The sequence below is a fragment of the Loxodonta africana genome, chromosome 20, assembly GCF_030014295.1.
Source record: "Loxodonta africana isolate mLoxAfr1 chromosome 20, mLoxAfr1.hap2, whole genome shotgun sequence".
In the NCBI taxonomy this organism is placed as follows: Eukaryota; Metazoa; Chordata; class Mammalia; order Proboscidea; family Elephantidae; genus Loxodonta; species Loxodonta africana.
Window position 1 is genome coordinate 77,479,366 of NC_087361.1, and position 23,828 is coordinate 77,503,193.

The following is a 23,828-nucleotide window of genomic DNA, read 5'->3' on the forward strand; positions in this document are numbered from 1 at the left end:
TTTGGATCTATATATCAAAGTGGCATATATTTTGGAGCATGGCAACCCTTATAACCAAGTATTACAAGTGCTATATAATAGTGTTTTGACAGTAATAAAGCATTTCAATGATATCATTCACATCTGAAAATATTCTTTTGAATCTTCCCATAATCTTCTGAACTGTGTTGATATCTTACTTTACGTATGAATAATATTTTAAGGAAATAAAAATGTTTTTGAATCATTCATAGAGTAAAATGTATTATACATTATTTAATCTTTACCTCATTCTTTTGTTTTTTAAGTTTTGCTAATATTATATTTTAAGCATACTAGAAAATGTATAAATAAATAACTTTCAAAAAACAGAGGTAAGTGCTTAACTTTTTTTTCAACTGATTTTTGCGTATTAAAATGTGTATTTGATGGCCTGCACAGTTATCTACCAGAGGAATTTAGCAGACATGCCTAGAGCTTTTGAATAACCTGTAATTTTTTTTTCCCCTGACTTATTATTTTCAACTATTCTGTGTTACTCCAGGTAGAGTTATTTTTTTTATTCTTCCTTCCCTCCCCAGGGTAAGAGAAAGTTTCTTGCTTTTCCTTTAGTTTAATTAGAAGTCCCTGGCCAAAACTATCACGTATAAGGAAATCCTGGTGGCAGGTTAAGAGCTACAGCTGCTAACCAAGAAGTTGGCAGTTCAAATCCACCTGCCACTCCTTGGAAAACCTATTGGACAGTTCTCTGTCCTATAAGGTCACTATGAGTCGGAATTGACTCAAGGGCAATGAGTTTGTTTTTGTTGTTTTTTTGGTATCACTATAAAAATTACTTAAAACTCGGAACTTAAGATGGTTGCTAGATTCTTATCTTAACATCCTTTTAACAGAACAGTTTCATTATTTATAATTTGATAAAGGACAGTGTTATCCATTCTCTCCTTTTTAAAATTTGCCTAATTTTTTTCAAATGAATGCCTTTGTGAAATAATCGGACTTTTAAAACTTATTTTATTTTGTGTTTAGGAACATTCATATCTAAAGAGTTAACCAACACATTCAGGAAATACTAGATGGAGCACAAAATGGATTATATGTAACTTAAGCTTTTTCAGGAAACCCTGGTGGTGTAGTGGTTAAGTGCTACGGCTGCTAACCAAAGGGTCAGCAGTTCGAATCCACCAGGCACTCTTTGGAAACTCTATGGGGCAGTTCTACTCTGTCCTATAGGGTCACTATGAGTCAGAATCGACTTGATGGCAGAGGGTTTGGTTTAGTTTTTGTTTAAGCTTTCTCAAAAATTGCAATATATCCTTGAAGAGCTAAAAAGAAAAAAAAAATGGACTGGAAATCACATGAAGTTAGCTAGAGGTTAAGAACATGCATATAAATACGACCTTTTTAGTAGTGGTCAGTCATTTTCAGTAATATGAAAGCCGAAAGTCCTCTTTAGCTTAGAAAAAAAAATTGCTGTTGAGTCAGCTCTGATTCCTGGTTACCCCATGTGCATAAGAGCAAAACTGTACTCCATAGGGTTTTCAGTGGCTGATTGTTCAGAAATAGACTGCCAGGCCTTTCAACTGAGGTGCCTCTAGGTGGGCTCAAACCTAAACCTCCTACGTTTTGGTTAACAGCCAAGCACCATTCGTACCACCCAGGGACTCTTCAGCTTAGGAGAGACATAAAATAACAACTTTATGGTAAATGAAAAATATTCTCAAAATTTTGACTAGGCAAAAAAAAGACCAGACTTACTGGTCTGACAGACACTGGAGAAACCCTGAGTCTATGGCTCCTGGACACACTTTTAGCTCAGTAATGAAGTCGCTCCTGAGGTTCACCCTTCAACCAAAGATCAGATAGGCCCATAAAAAAAAAAAAATGAGACTGAATGGGGGGCACACCAGCCCAGGTCAAGGCCAAGAAGGCAGGAGGGGACAGGAAAGCTGGTGGTGGAGAATTCAAGATCAAGAGGGGGAGAGTATTGACATGTTATGGGTTGGTGGCCAATATCACAAAACAATGTGTGTACTAATTGTTCATTGAGAAGCTAGTTTGTTCTGTATACTTTCATCTAAAGTACAATTTTTAAAAAAAGATAAAAAAAATTTTCACTAGACAATATGTTTTAGCCAAATTAACTACAATTAAGGAAAATGCTTTGCAAGTCTATAGTTAGATGTCATTTTCTGTGTAAGAGATATGCCAAAGAAGTGGAGTATAAATACATAAAAACACATATATTGACTAGAAAAACAAAACAAAAAACCTGGCTAAAGTAATTGAATTTTCTACAATATTTGTAATTAATATTGTAATTAATGCTTTGGTGGCTTATCAAGAAAAGTCACTAGTAAGTGAACAAAGGGGAAACATTTTAAATGGCTCACCGTGTAACTCTACACCAACAGCAGATTAGGCAAGCAAAATGGACCCGGGGCCTGAATGCTCTCAGATCCTGTAAGGGATGTTGTGGTTCTGAGCGTTTCACACTTGACCAAAGACCTCTACAGTGCAGTGTACTGAAATATGAGTTACTAATGAATTGTCACCAGTTCTGTGGCTTCCAGAACCAAAAACAAAGAGAAAGGAGGTAGCAAAGAAAGTAAAGGCCCAATGAAAAATTTTAACAGAATAAACACACTGTTTCCTGTGCTCTTTTTAAGACTGTAACTCCCTCTTCTGGATCACAGAAGCCCCAGGTTAATTTAATTCTATTGAAAAGGAATGCACGCAATGCTAGCATTTCCAATTTAAGCTTTACCTCCTAGCACCTCCTCCCATCCATCCTGTAAAGCCCAGCTCATAAGTCATCTCTTTGGAACAATACCCATGGTAGATCTAGAACATTTTACACACTGCCTTCATCATCAATTTTTTAAACGTCTATCTTTCCAGGTAGACTATAAGCTCTGCACTGCGATCCCAGGATGCTGACAGCATGTCAGCTTTCAGAGAAACAGGAAATGCACGCAGGCTGGTCCACACTTGGCACTTTTGGATCTTTTCCTGGTCAGAGAGAGCAATACGAAACACATGCTCTTACCGTAACATGAGTCAGATGAATCTTGTCATGGCTTCTTCCCCAGGTGCACAGCTGTACGGCTGGGGGCTGGGGTGGGGACAGCAGAGCAAAGGCTGCTAGAATTTGCAGGCTGGAGGAGAGGCTAGGGAGCCAACTCTTTTTTTTTTTATAAGCTCTACAAGGTAAGGTGCATACTCCATTCACCTCCATGCCCAGTGCTTACAGCTGACCAGCTCAACCATGATAAACCAAGACCAAACCAAACTCATTGCCGTCAAGTCAATTCTGACTCTTAGAGACCCTATAGACCCTATATAAACCATAAAATCAAGCCCAGTGCCGACGAGTCGATTCCTACTCATAGCGACCCTGTAGGACAGAGTAGAACTGCCCCATAGAGTTTCCAAGGAGCGCCTGGTGGATTTGAACTGCCAACTCTCTGGTTAACAGCTGTAGCACTTAACCACTATGCCACCAGGGTCTCCGAGACCCTATATAGATGTTTGAAAAACTAAATAATGAAGGAAGAAAGGAATAAATGGAAGAAAAGAAGAATAAATGAATGAACAGGTGGTGTTTAGAGGCGGTATTGGATGTGTTCCAAGTAATTATAGGATTATAGGAAGAATATAGCACATTAGTGGAGTCCTGGTGGTGCAGCAGTTAAGAGCTTGGCTGCAAACCAAAAGGTTGGCAATTCGAATCCACCAACTGCTACTTGGAAACTCTATGGGGTCGTTCTACTCTGTAGAGGGCTGCTATGAGTTGGAATTGACTCGATGGCAACGGGTTTGGTTTCACTTTTTTTTATAGAACATTAAACACTTGGCTACTAACTGTAAGTTTGGCAGCTTGAATCTACCCAGAAGTGTCACGGAAGACAGACCTGGCAATCTATTTCTGAAAGATCACAGTCATTGAAAATCCTATGGAGAGCAATTTTACCCTGAAACACTTGGGGTTGTCATGAATCAGAATGAACCCAGTGGCAACTGTTTTTTTTGTTTGTTTGTTTGTTTGGGGTTTTTTTCATTAGGCCAGCAAGAGACTCAGCCCTGGGCCTTGGATGAGGTAAAAGCCCAAGAAAAGGCCATGGATGGGAGCTGAAAGCAGTAGGTACCACCGAATCAAAGCTATGTAGATCAGTAACATACAGCAGTCAATCCAAAGGATCTAAAGAAAAAGTCAGAATTCAATTCAAGAGCAAAGGAATGGAAATTAAAACTAAGTGAAAGAAGAGAAGCAGAGCCCAGAGAAATCTCCTAAGGCAAAGAGAGTAATTATTTTAATTCTTTGTGAGCTACTAATTACCTTAGCATTCTAGAGTAACTAAGAATCAGGTCTTGTAATAACGCTCCTTGAATTCAAATCTTGGCTCTGTTACTTACCTGCTCCGTTACCTTTATCACAGCACTCTCTACATTTGAAAACACAGTTGATAACTGTACCTACCACATAGGATTGTTGTGAGAATTAAATAAAACCTGGCTGCAAAGCATTTAGCATAGTTCCTGGCACAGAGTCAAAAATAAATGTCAGCTATTGTTATACGGTCACTATAAGACCGAATCAATTTGTTGGCAATGGTTTTCTTTTGGTGTTGTTGCTGTTTGGGTTATTGTTATTAAAGAAGTCCCTCAGTAGTGCAAATGATTAATGTGCTTCGCTGCTAATGAAAGACTGGAGGCTCAAGTCCACCCAGATGTGTCTCAGAAGAAAGGCCCGGTGATCAACTTCTAAAAAATCAGTTACTGAAGGCCCCACCCAGTGCAGCTGCGCTCTGACACGCGGGGTTGCCGGGAGTCTGGTCCACCTGTGACGCGCGGGGTTGCTGTGAGTCTGGTCCACCTTTGACGCGCGGGGTTGCCGTGAGTCTGGTCCACCTCTGATGCGCGGGGTTGCCGTGAGTCTGGTCCACCTGTGACGCGCGGGGTTGCCGGGAGTCTGGTCCACCTGTGACGCGCGGGGTTGCCGTGAGTCTGGTCCACCTGTGACGCGCGGGGTTGCCGGGAGTCTGGTCCACCTCTGACACGCGGGGTTGCCGGGAGTCTGGTCCACCTGTGACGCGCGGGGTTGCCGGGAGTCTGGTCCACCTGTGACGCGCGGGGTTGCCGGGAGTCTGGTCCACCTGTGACGCGCGGGGTTGCCGGGAGTCTGGTCCACCTGTGACGCGCGGGGTTGCCGGGAGTCTGGTCCACCTGTGACGCGCGGGGTTGCCGGGAGTCTGGTCCACCTCTGACGCGCGGGGTTGCCATGAGTCTGGTCCACCTCTGACGCGCGGGGTTGCCGTGAGTCTGGTCCACCTGTGACGCGCGGGGTTGCCGGGAGTCTGGTCCACCTGTGACGCGCGGGGTTGCCGGGAGTCTGGTCCACCTGTGACGCGCGGGGTTGCCGGGAGTCTGGTCCACCTGTGACGCGCGGGGTTGCCGGGAGTCTGGTCCACCTGTGACGCGCGGGGTTGCCGGGAGTCTGGTCCACCTCTGACGCGCGGGGTTGCCGTGAGTCTGGTCCACCTCTGACGCGCGGGGTTGCCGGGAGTCTGGTCCACCTGTGACGCGCGGGGTTGCCGGGAGTCTGGTCCACCTGTGACGCGCGGGGTTGCCGGGAGTCTGGTCCACCTGTGACGCGCGGGGTTGCCGGGAGTCTGGTCCACCTGTGACGCGCGGGGTTGCCGGGAGTCTGGTCCACCTGTGACGCGCGGGGTTGCCGGGAGTCTGGTCCACCTGTGACGCGCGGGGTTGCCGGGAGTCTGGTCCACCTGTGACGCGCGGGGTTGCCGTGAGTCTGGTCCACCTCTGACGCGCGGGGTTGCCGTGAGTCTGGTCCACCTCTGACGCGCGGGGTTGCCGGGAGTCTGGTCCACCTGTGACGCGCGGGGTTGCCGGGAGTCTGGTCCACCTGTGACGCGCGGGGTTGCTGTGAGTCTGGTCCACCTTTGACGCGCGGGGTTGCCGTGAGTCTGGTCCACCTCTGATGCGCGGGGTTGCCGTGAGTCTGGTCCACCTGTGACGCGCGGGGTTGCCGGGAGTCTGGTCCACCTGTGACGCGCGGGGTTGCCGTGAGTCTGGTCCACCTGTGACGCGCGGGGTTGCCGGGAGTCTGGTCCACCTGTGACGCGCGGGGTTGCTGTGAGTCTGGTCCACCTTTGACGCGCGGGGTTGCCGTGAGTCTGGTCCACCTCTGATGCGCGGGGTTGCCGGGAGTCTGGTCCACCTGTGACGCGCGGGGTTGCCGGGAGTCTGGTCCACCTGTGACGCGCGGGGTTGCCGGGAGTCTGGTCCACCTGTGACGCGCGGGGTTGCCGGGAGTCTGGTCCACCTGTGACGCGCGGGGTTGCCGGGAGTCTGGTCCACCTGTGACGCGCGGGGTTGCCGGGAGTCTGGTCCACCTGTGACGCGCGGGGTTGCCGGGAGTCTGGTCCACCTGTGACGCGCGGGGTTGCCGGGAGTCTGGTCCACCTCTGACGCGCGGGGTTGCAGGGAGTCTGGTCCACCTGTGACGCGCGGGGTTGCCGGGAGTCTGGTCCACCTCTGACGCGCGGGGTTGCCGGGAGTCTGGTCCACCTCTGACGCGCGGGGTTGCCGGGAGTCTGGTCCACCTGTGACGCGCGGGGTTGCCGGGAGTCTGGTCCACCTCTGACGCGCGGGGTTGCCGTGAGTCTGGTCCACCTGTGACGCGCGGGGTTGCCGTGAGTCTGGTTTACCTCGACGGCAGCTGGTCTCCTCGCTCTCAGGAGGGCCTGAATCAGTTTGGACAGATGAGGTAAGGTGAGAGGTAAAGAAAGGAGCTTTGGGTAGGTCGACGGTATATATCAGTTTGTCTGGTCCGGTCTTGATTGATGTGTGTTGCGCTGGTATCCTATTTAGTTAGCATGCTCTTTCATTATAAAAACGTTCCTGCTTTAAAATAAATTATATATTTAACCTAATTGTAGGTGAGATAAAGGCTGATGTGTAAAACATAAAATTAGAAATTTGAAAAAGTAAAATACATAAGAATATCTTGAATGTGATGTCAAGATAGGGAATAATTTTCTGAAACATGACAAAAAAGACACAAATTGTAACAAAAAATATGATAAATCACACTGTGTCAAAATTTAAAAGCTATGAATAAGACAGAGGTCTCAAAAGATGAACAATTGCACTAGTAACTAGGAAAATACAGATAAAAACACAATGATGACTTTGCTTCTGCAGTAGCAAGTACTTGCTTGCATAGCAAATCCCCCACAGGGACTGATAAAAAAACAGGACAAATTGCAAAGGATTTAAATACACAAAGTATGCTCTACGATCACAATAAAATAAAATACCAATATCAGTAAGATAGCTAGGAAATAACTAAATTTTTAGGAATTAGACAATATATTCTTAAATAATCCAGTGGTCAAAGAATTCATCAGAATAGATATGATCTCAGTGATAATTAAAATGACATATCAAAACATTAGGAAGCCACTAAAGCCATGCTTAGAGGAAAATGTACAGCATTAACACATAATTACAAAAGAAGAAAAGGCTGGGAATCAGTCTTAAATCATTGATTTAAGAATCCAGTTTAGGACTTTGAAATGGAAAAACAAATTTAATTTAAAAAAAGTGGAAGGAAGGAAATAATAACTGTAAAAGCAGAAAAAAGTGAAAGAAAACAAATGTACTGTAGAACAAATCAGCAAACCCAAATATTGTTTCTTTAAAAAGACTTTTACAGTTGATAAACCCATGTTAAAAACCTGCCTGCTGCCGTCGAGACTGGCAAAAAAAAAAAAAGGTAAAAATAGCTAATATCAGGAATTTTAAAAAAGGTCATCATTACAGATATTTATTCCAAAAAGGCATTTACACTCAAAAACCAATCAAAATAATTTATCACATGAATGTATGAATAAAGTTAAATAAATAATGGAAAAAATTATGCAATCATCTGAAGAAGCATTTCATAAATTCCAACATCCATCATGCTACTTTACTAAGCTGGAAATAAAAAAAAAAAATTCATTAATCAGATTAATATTAAAAAAAAGGAAAAAACTACAGAAAACATTTCATTTCATGGTAAGATACTGAAATCTTTCCTGCTTGTATTCCAAGTTAGACAAGGATACTGCATTGCTTTTCCAAATCAGAATAAAAAAAACTAAAACACATTTACATTAAAAATGAACTTGGTTTCCCCAGGTAGCAGGGAGGCCAAAAGAGAGGAAGAAAAGGCAGAAGATAATTGTGTCTTTACCAATCTTTTTGCTTTTTTTTTTTCCATTAACATGAAAAGGTATTTTGAAGACCAAAAAATATCAGTCATACCAGAGGCTGGTGTTGAAACGTAGATGCTGCTGGTGTGAAGAAAGTGAACATGGCAGAAAGCCAAGGGACCCAAGGTGATTTAAAGAGGCCCAAGAAGAAAGGCAGACCAGAGCCTGGGAAATGAAACACGTGAAGACCGAAGGAGGTGGTATATGAGCGTCTCGATGTTTTACATCTTGCTTCTATTTCCTTTTTTATTATGGCGTAATAAGTGCTCCCAAATCTTAGTACAAATTAGATTATTTGCTTTTCATGGAGTCGGAATAACCACTGTCTTTTTTGACTAGAATGAAAAATTATCAAAATAAAGAAATAAGATGGCTTGAAATAATCCTAATTTCTTTTAATTCCCTGCCCGAATAAATACCAATTGCTTCTATTATTGTCCTAATCAAGAGAAAACCAGCCACATCCTGAATTTAATAGAAATATGTGAGCATAAACAACAACAAAAACCTAAGGCAAAGGAAAAACCTAATACTCCATGACAATTTGTAAAGCTTTACTTGCCAAATGAAATTTTTCGGTTAAAAGCACAGATACTTTCAATTATCGTGATTCATATTATAATGCTCATTAATAAACCTATTTATCCCAACTACATTAAATACTTGGATATACAGTAAGGAAGATGACTATTTCTCTGTTGTAGATGTTATAAATTAATACAAATATTTTTCACTGATATACCTATATAAAAAGAATCTCACACACACGCATACTCCACAGTATAAAATTCCCCTTGGAGTTCACGTCTGTGTTCACTTCCAGTGTGTGTGAAATAGGCTAACTTCAATAATAATAATAATAACATCAGAATTGTTGTGCTGGCAAAATAGCCGGTGTATTTAGCATTTTTCATCTGGCCATGTTGGTGTCTTGCAGTCATAGCCACAAATGCTTGGCAAAACTTGGCTCCTAGCTACAACAGAGGTCAGCAGCAGAGACCATAAAATTCTGGATTCAATCACAAATGGGCTGTTAAAAGCTAACTTTATAGAAATAAATAAATAAATAAAACAAGCCAATCTGTTGGCTGAGTTTTGCCAGTGCATCTTGAGCTGAACCTTACCAGTCCACTGTAATCGAGACTGTAAACTGCTTGCTGTTAAATTGTTTTTCCTGTGGTAAGCAAACAAAGGTACATTGAAGTCAGGCAGGTAACTGCGTTAGCTCCTGATTCATTCTCCAGACTTTATGGAGCCAAATTGCTCCTTGCCAATCAATAGGGAGCCATAGGGTTGTTTTTAAATGTCTTGCCACAGGAATTGGCTTGCAGCCACCATAGCAGGGTGGTGGTAAGGGAAGCTGATATTATCGGAGGAGGGAAGCCAACGCTTTTTTCCGTCCCTGGAGTTTGTTTATTCGTATACTTTGCTATACAATCAGTATTTTAAAAGAAAGCTATAAATGTAAAGCCGTGGAGGTCAGAACTCTTGGAATATGGTTTGAATCTAGAGAGAGCAATTTTGATGAGAAACCTTTCTTGAGGTCCCAAATCCCCGTGTGTCCCTCCTAAGTTAAAGTGGCAGAAACCGAGGTAGTCATTTGTTAGATTTCAAACACCTGGCTTAAGGGGTTCAACTCTTATTGTATTCTACCATTTTGGAATTCTCTACACCTTTGCAATATGTACATGATCTCCAGCAGGGAGGGAGCCAGTCTTTATACATCAAAATCCAAGAAAACGAAAGATAATTAAAACTAAGAGAAATATTAAACAGAAATCAAGAACATAGTTTCTGAGCTGTACTTGTAGAACTTATTTCTTGCTGCGTACTTATATTGTCTTTCCTCATAAGAATGCAATATTTTGCTCTTTCACAATGATTTTTCAAAAAATAAATCCAAATAGGTTATTCAGACTTCTTTTGATAATAGGAGAAAATATTTACCAAAGAGGACATTATGCATAGCACTAGGAAGTAGAGCATTTATGTATGATTATTGTACTTGGAGATAGTTTTATAAGTCAGAAATCCAGATTTTTGGGAATTCTACCCCCATAAATCATTTTCCATAAATAATAGATTTCCTATCTCATTCGGCTATGTAATATGGAAATCTCTTGATAGTGCAATCAAAATGTGTATTTATATTTCTCATATTGCATTTTTTACCCTTTTATTATGACTCAGACTTATAAAAGGTTGAGCAGGTGTATCTAGGAGTCCAGTAACCTGAAACTTTGTCTTCTCTCATTACTTTTTCTCATTCCAGACATATAAGCATTTATTAATTTTTATCTCTCTAGGGAATATTATGTTTCCCAAGTCTTTGCAATAAATTTTATAGTTATTCACAGAACATATATTAGTTGTCTGGTTGAGGGGAGAATGGAGTATGGCTATACGTTTTGGAGTGTCAGGAAGAGTTCCATTCAACCTAAATTATAAAATCTCTTAAAAGCATGACAGATTTTATACATCTCTGATAAATCTGAGAGCTAGAACGTTGCTCAATACATTTGCATTGGAAATGTCTGTTGCCTAATTGAGTTGATGCTTCTTATTTCATTTACCAGTATTCAAATAGCAACTCTATCAAGGGCTGTCTTCAACCCACAACTGGGAAAGGCTATGTGGTACAATCTGTTGTTTTTCAAAGTGGGGTTGTATATATCTCTGAAGACATCGACTGTGTGCAGGTGGTCTAGGAAGTCATAGGGTAAGTATGGGACATCTTCTGGAATGGCAGTTTTACTTTAGAGAGTGGGAGAAGGGGAGCCAAATAATTCTAAAAGAATTAATTGGCAAGTTATATAGACAGTAATATTGAAGCAAACATGTAATATATTAAATTTGCACCAATTTTAAGATTAAATGAGATATTTAATAGAAATGCCATGTTTTCAGCAGGACATGTTAGTTGCAGCATCCCATACCACCCAGGGTAGTTTTTTTCTGCTTTTAGAGCTACTTTGGGGGAAAGAGCATGGTAGAGCAAAATTAACACCAAGTTTCTGACTTTCTTACCGTCTACTGATGTGAACCTGGACAAGTCCTACTCAAAATCTCTCTGTATAAAATGGCCAAAACACTGCTACCAAACCAATGTCACAAAGATTTTTCTTAAAAAAATCAAATAAGAAATTGTAGGTACAAGCCCTTGATGAACTGTAAAAGAGGAAAAGATTAAAATTTTGATATTTATTTAGCGGACATTTATTGAGCCCTTACTATGTGACGAGACTTCACTAGGTACAATTCTTCTCTTCAAGGAGCCTACTGGCTTGAAAGAAGAGCAGCTGCACAAATCAAGCACATCAACGCAGTAGAGAAGCCAATGATAGACATTTGTGCTTTCAGCTGTGTTATTTGAGGAAAGACCCACAGGTAAGGGGAAAAAGCCACAGTAGATATCTCAAGAAAGAGATTTCTAGGCAGAGGAAACAAATGCAGAGGCTGGAAGGAGGGGCAAACTTCCTTTGTTAAAGGAATACCATGTTTGAGTAACAGCATTTTGAGGAGATAGCACAGTGGTATGTTTTTCTCCAGCAATGTTTCACACGAAATAGGGAGTTGGAGTTTTTTGAAGGTCAAGGCTTTGCCAGGTGATTACGCACACCTAAATGTATAAGCACAGAAGTGATTTTATGGAAGGATCATGGACTCCAAAGTAAGACATGAGGCAAGTCACTGATGGAGAACACTTGATAACGCCAATGACTGGAAGGTCTGCGTGAGGGTGGAAAATTGCCTGGGTGAGATACTAGAGTTAAAGAACATACGAGGGTTTGATAAAAGTCAAGGGGACAAAAACAGGGTACAAAGCAATATGTAGAGTATAACCCAGTTTTTTTTTAACTAAATTTTGGGAGACGTGATGGATTGAGGAGTCCTTGTGGTACAGTGGTTAAGCTAACCAAAAGGTTGGCAGTTCAAAACCACCAGCCACTCCTCGGAAACCCTATGGGGCAGTTCTACTCTGTCCTATAGGGTCACTATGAGTCAGAATTGACTCGAGAGCAGTGGGTTTGGTTTGGGTTTTTTTGGTAATGGATTGAATTGTGTCCTCCCAAAATATGTGAGTTCCTGGTTCTTGTATCTGTGGGTGTGATTCTGTTTAGATACAGGTTGTATTCAGTGAATGAGGTCATACCAGCATAGGATGGATTCTAAACCTAAACACCTCTAAGTTATAAAAAGACCCAAATGGCACAGAGAAACAGAGTGGACAAGATAGACGAGATCCTCCATGTTAGGATCATCTGTAAACCAAGGAATGCCAAGAAACCAAGGGACACCCAGGGCAACCAACAAGGAAGGAATCAACATGGTAAAATCCTGATTGGGACTTAGACTTCAGAACTGTGAGAAAATAAATTTCTGTTCTTTAAAGCCACCCACTTGTATTTGTGTTGCAGCAGCATTAGGTAACAGACAGAAAGCTATACAACCAAATGTAAAAATAGTGGTTATTGCAGGATGACAGAATTACGAGCCACTTTCATTTTATTTTCTCTGTCTTCTACATGTTCCACATTTTCTTCATTGAATATATATTGCTTTTGTAATTGAGAGAAAATTAAAAACAGATGTGGTAGCCCAGAAATATGAGAGTAAAACTGAAATAGGTAATTAAAGGCAATCATTCCCAGGCCTGAAGAAATGGAGAGTGACATTTGGCACCAGGGAAGCATCACGAGCTGATTCTGAGGAGAGCAGATATGGCACATATATCGCACTTCCTTATGTCTTCACCGTTCACCCAGCCTCTCCTCCCTTACCCGGAAACACACATCGAAACTCACACACACAGTGAGAAACTCACACGCCAGCACACACGTACATGCATATTCACTTCTGCACTTCCTTCTTCTTAAGATGACAGGAAGCCCTAAATACCATTGACATAAGCCACCACACCCAGTGCCCCTCAAAACATTTCTGCATTTCTGTGGATAGATTTGACTGTGCCTTTTTTTTTTTTTTTTTTTTTGGTCACACAGGAGGCTTTGGCACAGGCTAATGTACTAGAAAGGACAACTTAAGCCAAGAAAATTCACTGTTCAATAATTCCAGCTTCCCTCTCTACTTCCATTTTTCTGCTCATGCCTTCCTTTCCAACAAAACGCATTAATAGAGTTAAATTTATTCCCAGTCCCATCCTGGAGAAGTGGTATGGCAAAAGGCAACAGAAGAATCCCTAATCAAATTCCAGTGCAGTTTTGCTGAGTAATTTGTCGATCCAGGCAATTTAGAAGTTTCTTTTCCAAAGACCATCCTCACAAGGTCTGTAGGCTTTTTCCCTTACCTGTCTCTAGCAATCCCCGTTAACTGTTATTCCCACTCTGTGTCTACCGCAGTACAGCTCATGAGGTTGGATAATTGCAAAACATTTACTTTAAATTCAATTCAGAGAAGTAGTAACAGGTACACACTATGTGTAGATTACTCGATTTTTTTTATGAGCACTTTTTTTTTTCCATCCCATTTCTTTCCTCTAATCCTAGCCCTTGGAGTCCTATTTTTTTCTAATCAGCTTATTCTATTCAAACCAATGGGTAAGCTTTTTTCTGTAGCCCTATGTTGTCCTTGGAAAGGCAAAAGTGTTTTGTTTAAGCTGTAGATTCCCAGTCTCAGTTTGGGATTGGGCAGGTTGTACCTTCTGCTGAACTTGCCAGGATCCCCTAGTCTGGGTAGACAAATGTTGCCTGACTCGGCTTTGGATATGCTTTCCAGGACTACTCAGCTTCAATTCTGTGGTATGTTTCATCATTCAATCTGGAAAGTACAGCACACATGAGTTTTAAAAAAAAAGTACTTGAGATCTTAAAAGAAACTAAGGAGTCCCATTAGCCTAGAAGGCGTCAGCATAAATGGGAATGGTCCTGACTCTGAATCAGACAGGCCTGGGTTCAAATTCCTTCAGTGCCACTTTTTAGCTGGATGAGCTGGAGCAATTTACTAAACTTATTTGGGCTCTGATTTCCTTAACTAAAAACATTTTTGTAATCACCTAATAGAGTTGTTTGGAAATTTTAAAGAGATAATATACACAGTTCCTGGCACAGTGACAAGCAACTAACTGATAGTTGTTCCCTCCCTGACTGCATTCCATTTGTGACTGACTACCTTTCTATCTGTCAGATGTCAGCCATAATATTGGACATTGCAACTTAAGGGGAAAGAAGCAAACACCAAAACCAAACATTTCTGAGAGAAAGAGAGATTGTCCTGCCTAAGAATTCAGGTAAGGATTGCATAGGGGTGGTCCAGCATTCCAAATACACCAGGATTTCTTGGCAATAATTTAAGGTCAACTTGAGGGAAGATCCATTCAATTGGTCCTAGAATCAACCTGATTTTTTGAGAAAGAGCCTCTTCAGGTATTTTTAAGCCCAGCCCAGATTCCTAGGATCTTCCTCAGCCTCAAAATAAATCCCAGGAAACAAACAGAAATAGAATTAGTTGGATTCCTGGAAGAGAGGCAAAAACTTCATTCATTCTGCTATGTTTAGCTTCTGGCACCCCGTTAATTTGGTTTTACACATCCAGTGAAACCAGTCATACAAAATCCTTCTAACAAAATAGTATTCATGTTTCAATAGTCTTTCACATTTATCAAACTTCAATTTTCTAATTGAGCTAAAAATTTCAACTCTGTCTTTGATCACATTTTTTTTTAATATAACTGCTTTCTGTTCTCTGTCTGTGCCCACCTCTTTCTACAGCTCTTCTTTTCCTCAAATTAAGAAGGCAAAATCTCCGCCAGAAGCAAATCCTCTCAGAAATAGGTATACTCATATGAATAAGGTATCAAGAGAGAGAAAATAAATATATAAAAAGAATATGATAATCTTACCTTTGGACCTGCTACTATTTCTGACTTGCTAGTTTAGAGGACACCCTGGTTTCTTTTAGGTCTTAGTTTTTGAACTTGTGTTTACTGAATTTTCCAGATTGAGTGATGAATGGTAACATGTGCTTCAGTTTGTTTCTTTGTACAGTAAAAAAGGATGAACACAAAGAAGACAAAAAGAAACTAAGGTCTGTTCTGCAACAAACCCGCTAGTCGCAGAAGGACTAGGGATGTGAAAGGAAAACCATTCGTGCATATACCACAGTCAAGACATCTGTTTTTCTTTCATTAAATATTTCACTTTCCTTAATTAATGTATATTCTAAAAACCAATGACAGATTGTAAAAAGAGCTAAGTTAGGTTTTTCTGACTGTTTCTCTGCAAGGAATCTAATGCAGGAATTGGAGACAGAATGGTGTGGAAGCTCTTTGGAGTCAGGTGGGCTTTTCAACAATGGGAGCCCAGAGCGAACATGTGTGTGCTAAAATGGCAGAACCAAATATCCACGTCAGATTTGAGACTAAACTGCCCTCGTAGAATACTGCAGACTGGAGATGGACAGACAGAAATTCCTGCATTTCCAGGGTTCTGCATTACATAGGTGTTTACTGGTCCAGAGTACCATCCCTAGGAATTCTGCTTCTGCTAACAGGGAATAGGACATCATGAGCAGGTAGTTCTACCAAAAGACTTTATATTTTATGATAGTGATAATGACCCTGTTTGCTGTTATATTCTTAACATTAGAATAGTGCTTGTCATGTGGTAATAAATACTTCTTTGTTGAATAATCACAGTGCTAACTTTGTGATGGACACTTAGCTTAAGTACTTTTTGTGTACCACTGCACTTAATTTATAAGCTTACCAAAAAAAAAAAAACTAAATCCATTGCCTTTGAGTCAACTCTGAGTCACAGCAACCATATAGGAGGGAGTAGAACTGCCCCATAAGGTTTCCAAGGAGTAGCTGGTGGATTCGAAGTGCCGACCTTTTGGTTAGCAGCCAAGCTTTCAACCATTGCATGACCAGGGTTCCTTACAAGCTTAAAACCAAAACCAAACCCATTGCTATTGTGTCAGTCTTTACTCATAGTGACCCTATAGGACAGAGTAAAACTGCCCCATAGGGTTTCCAAGGAGCAGCTGGTAGATTCGAATTGCTGACATTTTGGTTAGCAGCCGAACTCTTAACCACTATACCACCAGTGCTATAAGCTTACAGTCACCCTGTAATTTAGGTATCACACTTCCAATTTACAGACAAGAATATGAGCTTCAGAAAGTTTATGCAGGAGGCGGAGCCAACATGGCATTATAGACAGAAGCACCATGCTGTCCCTCTCCAGCAAAGACCCAAAAAACTAAGTAGAACAGATAAAAACGTCAATCCTGAAACCCTAAGCACCAAATGAAGGAATAAAGAACTTGATGAAGCACCGAATGGCATAAGAAACTGATAGAGAACAGAGAATGAGGAAAGCTACAGAGTGGAGATCCCATACCAGCTGACGCAGCACAAATTCACCATCCTGGGCTACAGCCACTAAGGACCATGGACAGGGAGTACAAGAAGGAAGCTTCACAGAGCTCCCAACAGGAGACAGAGGACTCAGCAACCAGGGATACACGCTTTCCCACACCCCACGCTTCTTCCCTGTACGCGGTCTCTGCTGCTTTCCAATGGGCCACAGTTGCTCAGCTGGAGAGAGGAGAGGTAACAACTCACTACCTGAGTCCACCCTACCTTCACTGGCCGGCCTCTTAAGTACCATTTGTTTGTTTGTTTTTTCTTTGGTTTGTTTTTTGTCTTTTTTTTTTTTTGCATATCGTGTTTTTGGCTTTTTTTGTTGCTTCACTCTGCTTTCCTTTCTTTTCTCCTGCCCAGCTAGCCCTGTGTTCCATACCTTCCCCTCCTTGATGGGCTGTGTTTTCTTGGTTTGTTTGCTTTGTTCCTTTTTTTCCTGTTTTTTCTCTCTCTTCCCTTTCTTTCCTTTCCTTTCTCCTGCCCACCCAGCCCTGTGCATCACTCCCAACCCTTCTCAAGGGGCTGTGCTGCACCACTGGGTTGGAGACTCACTGCACATGGCCACCCCAGGTCCACACCGCTGTCACCAGCTGGCTCCCTCAGTGCCATTTTATTTATTGTTTGTTTGTTTTCTTTGTGTTATTGTTTCTTCTCTCTCTTTCCCTTCCTTCCTTTCCTTTCTCCTGCCCACCTAGCCACGTACACTACCGTACCCCCTCCTTGGTGGGCTGTGCTGTACCACTTAGCTGGAGAGCCTCGGACAAATGACCTCCCCAGGACTGTGCCACTTTTTAATATTTCTTTATCTTTCCCCTTCTCCCTTTTCCTTTTCCCTCCCATCTAGGCCTTGCACTGCCTCTGCCCCTTCCTGACAAGCTATGCCATGCCACTTGGTAAGAGAGACATCAGCTCCCACCACCTAAATCTGCCCCACACCCAATAGCTGGCTCCCCCACCATATATATTTTTGTTATTGTTTTTATTATTTTTTTAATTTATTTATTTTTGTTGATTGATTGATTGATTTCTTCTCCCTATTTCCCGCTTTCCTTTTCTTTCTCCTGCCCACCTAGCCCTGTGCACGACCCACACCCATTCTCAACAGGTGGAGCCACACTGCTTGGCTGGAGAGCCACCAGAAGATGACTTTTCTGGGTCTGCCCTGCCCCCACCTGCTGAATCCTACCATGCTGCCATTCCATTTACTCTTTTTAACTTTTTTTGCTTCCATTTTCCTCTCCTCTTTCTCTTCTTTCCCCCACCCACTTAGCTTCACACATCACATCCTCTACTTTCCCTCTTGCCTGTCTGCACCATGTACCATGCCTCCAAGCAGCACCAACAGAGTCCACCAGATCTCATCCTGCACTGCCCTCTGGCCCTGCCCCGTTGGCCCCAGTTCATGCTGCAAATTACCCACACCCATACCTCCACCCCCACTGGACTCACCCTGCTGCACCATACGGAGTGACCAGCCCTGCCCACCGGGACAAGTTAGTGAGAGTACTGTGCCCACAGGCAAGCAAGCAACAAAACACACCCAGCCTCCCTGCCCAGACAACAAAAAGGCAGGATGAATCAATCAAATCTACAATCAGTAAATGAAGAAAATAATTCTTGATGTCCCGAAGAGAGCAGACATTTTCAAAACATATTAAAAAACAGGAGAGAATGGCTCCAGAAAATGACCAAAATAAAACAGATGACCTTCTGTAGGAGAAACAGCACTGGAACTGACAGGGAATTCAAAACTCTAATATTCAGAGTTCTCCAACAGATGAAAGAAAATGCAAAAATAAGGTAAAAATAGGCAGAATCATGGAAAATACAGACAAAATCAGGGAAACACACACAAAGCAATGAAAGAATTCAGGAAAATAATACAGGAGAAAATATAAAAATAAATAAACAACTAGAAATCATACAAAAAACAGCAATTAGAAATCCAAAAGATAAACAACAAGGTTTCAGAAATGGATAGTTCAATAGAGGGTTTTAGGAGCAAATCTGAAACAATGGAGGACAGAATTGGCAAAATTGAAGACAAATCCTTGGATACCACTTTGAGGAAAAATCAGAGAAAAGAATGAAAAAACCCTGAGAACGATGTGGGATACAATCAAAAGCAAAAATTTGCATGTGACCAGAGTTCCAGAAAAAGGGGAAAAAATGGAAAACACAGAGAGGATCATCGAAGATTTGCTTTCAGAAAACTTTCCTCATATCACAAAAGACAAATAGCCAACCATCCAAGAAGTTCAATGAACTCCACATAGGATAGACCCCAAAAGAAAGCCACCAAGACATATCATAATCACACTCACCAAAACCAAAGACAAAGAAAGTATCCTGAGACCTGCTCAATAAAAACTAAAAGTCACATACAAAGCAGACTAAATACTGATTACTCGGCAGAGACCATGCAGACAAGAAGGCAATGGAATGACATGTATAAAAGCTTGAAATAAAAATACTGCCAACCAAGGATAATATACCCTGAAAAACTGTCTCAAATACGATGGCAAAATTAGGATTTTTCAAGATAAACAGAAATTAAGGGAATATGTAAAAATCAAACCATACTTATAAGGATTTTTAAAGGGAGTCATTTGGTTAGAAAACAAACATCAGGCAACAATGTGACTCTACGTCACAGGACAGCATCAGCCATACACCAACCTGGTTAATGAACTCTCAAGGATAAAATAAAACTAAATGAAATAAAACAGGGAGCCAGAGATGTCAGTCTGTAAATGACAACATCAGAACAATAAAAGAAGGAATAAATGATGTAAGTATAGATCTTTCAAATGGAGAGAAAGTCAGGGCAATATTAAATGATAAAAGACTGGTTTAAACTTAGGAAGATACAGGAAATTTTCAAGGCAACCACAAAGAAAGTTAACAAGCCTACTCATCAAAATAAAGAAGAAAAACATAATGTTGCAGTAAACACAAAATCCACAAAAACGAAAGAAACAAAAACAAAAGGAATTCAGCACAGGAGAGTAAGAGGAACAAAGAGAATGTCAGCACCACCAAAAAAAAAAAGCACTACAAAATGACAGCAATGAACTCACACTTATCAATAATTACACTGAATGTAAGTGACTTAAATCCACCCATAAAGAGACAGAATGAATCTAAATACCAAAAGCATTCTTTAATGAGATGGAAAAACTAATCATTAACTTTATATGGAAAGGAAAGAGGACCCAGATAAGTAGAGTACAATTGAAGAAAAGGAATAAAGTAGGAGGACTTGCATCCCTGACCTCAGAATCTACTATACAGCTACAATAGTCAAAACGTTGGTACAACGACAGACATATTAAACAATGAAACAGAATCAAGGATGCAGATGTAAATCCATCCACCTACAGTCAACCTGGTCTTCCACAAAGGCCCAAGTTCATTAGCTGAGGAAAAGTCATTCTTTTTAACAAATGGTGCTGGCAAAACTGGATGTCCATCTGTAAAAAAATGAAAGAGGACCCATACTTCACACCATACCCAAAAACTAATTCCAAATGTTTCAAAGACCTAAATACAAGGCCAAAAACTATAAAGATCATGGAAGAAAAAATAGGGTCAATGCTAGGGCCCTAATACACAGCATTAACAGGATACAAACCATGACTGACAATACACAAACACCAGAAGATAAGCTAGATAAATGGGATCTTCTAAAAATTAAACAGTTACGCTCGTTAAAAGACTTCATCAAAAGTGTAAAAAGAGAACCTACAGACTGGGAAAAAGTTTTGGCTATGACAAATCCAAAAAAGTTCTAATTTCTAAAATCTGCAGGAAAATCCTACAACTCTAAGACAAAGAGACAAATAATCCAACTAAAAAAATAGGCAAAGGATATGAATAGACACTTCACCAAAGAAGACATTCAGGCAGCTAACAGACATATAAGGAAATGCTTGCGATCACTAGCCATTAGAGAAATGCAAATCAAAACTACAAGATACCATCTCACCCCAACATTACTGGCAAGAATCAAAAAACAGGAAAAAAATGTTGGAGAGGCTGCAGGGAGTTTGGAACTCTTATGCACTGCTGCTGGGGATGATTACAACCATTTTGGAAAATGATATGGTCCTTACTTAGAAAGCTGGAAATAGAAATACCATAGGATCCAGCAATCCCACTCCTAGAGAAATAAGAGCCGTCACATGAATAGACATACGCACAACCATGTTCATTGCAGCATTACTCATAATAGCCAAAAGATGGAAACAACATAAGTGCCCATCAACAGACGAATGGATAAACGAACTATGGTATGTACACACAATGAAAAACTGTGCAACAGTAACAGTGATGAAGCTGTGAAACAGTTGATGACATGGACGAATCTGAAGGGCATTATGCTGAGTGAAATAAGTCAATCGCAAAAGGACAAATACTGTATGAGATTACTATTATAAAAACTCATGAAAAGGTTTACACACAGAAAGAAACAATCTTCGGTGGTCATTAGGAGAGGAGGGGTGGGAAGGGAAAAACACAAACTAGACAATAGGTAAGTGGTAACTTTGGTGAAGGTGAAGGCAGTACACAATACTGGGGAAGTCAGCACAATTTGACCAAGGCAAGGTCATGGAAGCATCATAGACACTTCCAGACTCCCTGAGGGACCAAATTACAGGGCTGAGGGCTGGGGCCCATGATCTCCGGTGACATCTAGCTCAACTGGCATAACATAGTAAAGAAAATGTTCTACATCCTACTTTTGAGAGTAGTGTCTGGGGTCTTAAAAGCTTGTGTGCAGCCATCTAAGATACCCCACTTGGTCCAACCCATCTGGAGCAAGGAAGAATGAAGAAAACCAAAGACGCAAGGGAAAAATTAGTCCAGAGGATTAATGGACCACAACTACTACAACCTCCACTAGACTGAGTCCAGCAGAACTAGATGGTGCCCAGCTACCACCACTGACTGCCCTGACAGGGATCACAGTAGAGGGCCCCAAACAAAGCTGAAGAATAATATAGAACAAAATTCAAAGTCACAAAAAAAGGCCAGACTTACTGGTCTGACAGAGACTGGAGAAATCCCAACAGTATGGCCCCTGGACACCCTTTTAATTCAGTACTGAAGTTACTTCTAAGTTTCACCCTTCAGCCAAAGATTAGACAGGCTCATAAAACAAAATGAGACTAAATGGGCACACCAGTTCAGGGACAAGGATGAGAAGGCAGGAGGGGACAGGAAAGCTGATAATGGGGAACCCAAGGTCGAGAAAGGGAGAGTGTTGACCTGTCATGGAGTTGACAATCAATGTCACAAAACAACATGTATATTGTTTAACGAGAAAATAATTTGCTCCGTAAACCTTCATCTAACATACAATTTAAAAAAATAGAAAAGTTGACCTAGTTACAAAGAAAAAAAGAAGATTGCAGCTTTGGAAACCCTATAGGGAAGAAAAAAAGTTTATGCAACTTCCCCGAGGTAGAAATAGAGCTCTTTGATTCTAAAAACCCTGTAAAAGCCAGTTGCTGTTGCAATGATTCCCACTCATAGTGAACCCATCTCGTCAGAGTAGAATTGTGCTCCAAAGAGTTTTCAGTGGCTGACTTTCGGAAATAGATTCCCAGACCTCTCTTCTGAGGTGTCTCTGGGTGGACCCAAACTTCCAAACTTTTGATTAGCAGCTGAGCCTATTAACTGTACCATCCAGGGACTCCAAACTTCCTATAGTTATGCACTATCACTCTATCTCAGCCTTAGTCTTAAAATCAAAGACAGTTTCAGAACTATTTGATAATGCCCCTTAGGGTAAAAAAAAAAATATTTACCTCAAATTATTCTAAAGTATCCTTTTATGACTATTAAACTTTCTTATTTTTTCATGCATTACAGGTAACAAATATGAGCCCTAGTGGTACAGTGGTTGAGAGCTATGGCTGCTAAACAAAAAGGTTGACAGTTCAAATCAACCAGCCGTTCCTTGGAAACCCTATGGGGCTATTCTACTCTGCTCTATAGGATTGCTATGAGTTAGAATCGACTTAAAAGCGACAGGTTTGGTTTGGTTTGGTTTTACTATATGCCAGGAGTACCTGGGTGGTACAAATGGTTAAACCACTCAGCTACTAACAGAAAGACTGGAGGTTCCAGTCCACACAGAGGTACTTCGGAAGAAAGACCTGGAGATCTACCTCTGAAAAATCAACCATTGACAATCCTATGAGTCAGGGTTGACTTGATGGCAGCTGGTTTGATTAGGATATGTCAAGGGCATTGCCAGACTCTGGGATGCCATAGACAATGAAGGCGTGAGTCCCTGTCCTAGAGAACTAGAGGGACCCAGGCACAGGTGGATAACCATAATACAGAGGGCTGAACATCATCTGAGAGAGGTGCACAGGTTGTCATAGGCGTGCAGACAGAGGACATCTATATCCCCTTCCTTCAAAAATGTCAAATAAGTGATATAAAGACAGCACAAGGGTTATCATTGCATAACATGATTAATGTAATTGCTATCACTAAATTGTACACTTGAAAAATGTTGAGTTGGCAAATGACGTGTTATATTTTTACAACCATAAAAAAAGAAGAAAAAGACAGCACAAGGCTGAAAAGTACCCTGGTGGATTCGTAGAGACTCACCTGACATTGTCACATGATAACGTCTGTATTTGCGTGTTCTACTCATTGCTTCAGCCTCATTTGTCATTTCCAATTTTGCTAAACTCTCACTTAACTCTTATCTAGGTTAAAAACTCTGTGTGTGTGTGTGTGTGTGTGTGTGTGTGTGCGCGCGCGCGCGCATATGCATGTGTGTGTGCTTTCCCAGTTTAAATACTCTGGGTTAAAATCCTCTGTTCTCAGATATTTCAGTTTCTGATCTTTTGATCACTGTTGCTATTCTTACTGTGACCATCATATTCATTTTAAATTATGGAGCCAAAAATTAGAAGCAGTTTTCTAGAAAGCACTGGAACAATAATACATATTACATGAATGGGGAATTCTTTAAGTATTCTATTCTTGTTTATATATCCCGGGGTTATGTGGATAGATTTCTATTTGTGCAAGTAACTCTTAAATAACATATAATATTCTTGATGTCCTTTCAAATTCCTTAAATTACACAAAGTGCATTTTTTCTATTCCCTCTTTCTCTTTTTAATCAGAGTCCTCCAATTCCACCCCTGTTTTTG

The 23,828-nt window shown here is 41.1% G+C and overlaps 1 long non-coding RNA gene across 3 annotated transcripts in view; it reads left to right on the top strand.

The window, feature by feature from the left end:
- Nucleotides 1–23,828, top strand: part of LOC111750698 (uncharacterized) — a 62,004-nt gene that overhangs the window by 32,948 nt on the left and 5,228 nt on the right. For 2 of the 3 annotated variants that reach the window (XR_010318772.1, XR_002785762.2), the window contains exons 3-5: nt 8,282–8,458; nt 10,838–11,648; nt 14,406–14,508. This is a non-coding gene — a long non-coding RNA (uncharacterized LOC111750698). The remainder of the gene's footprint in view (nt 1–8,281; nt 8,459–10,837; nt 11,649–14,405; nt 14,509–23,828) is intronic. The other variant, XR_010318771.1, reaches the window with a different exon arrangement.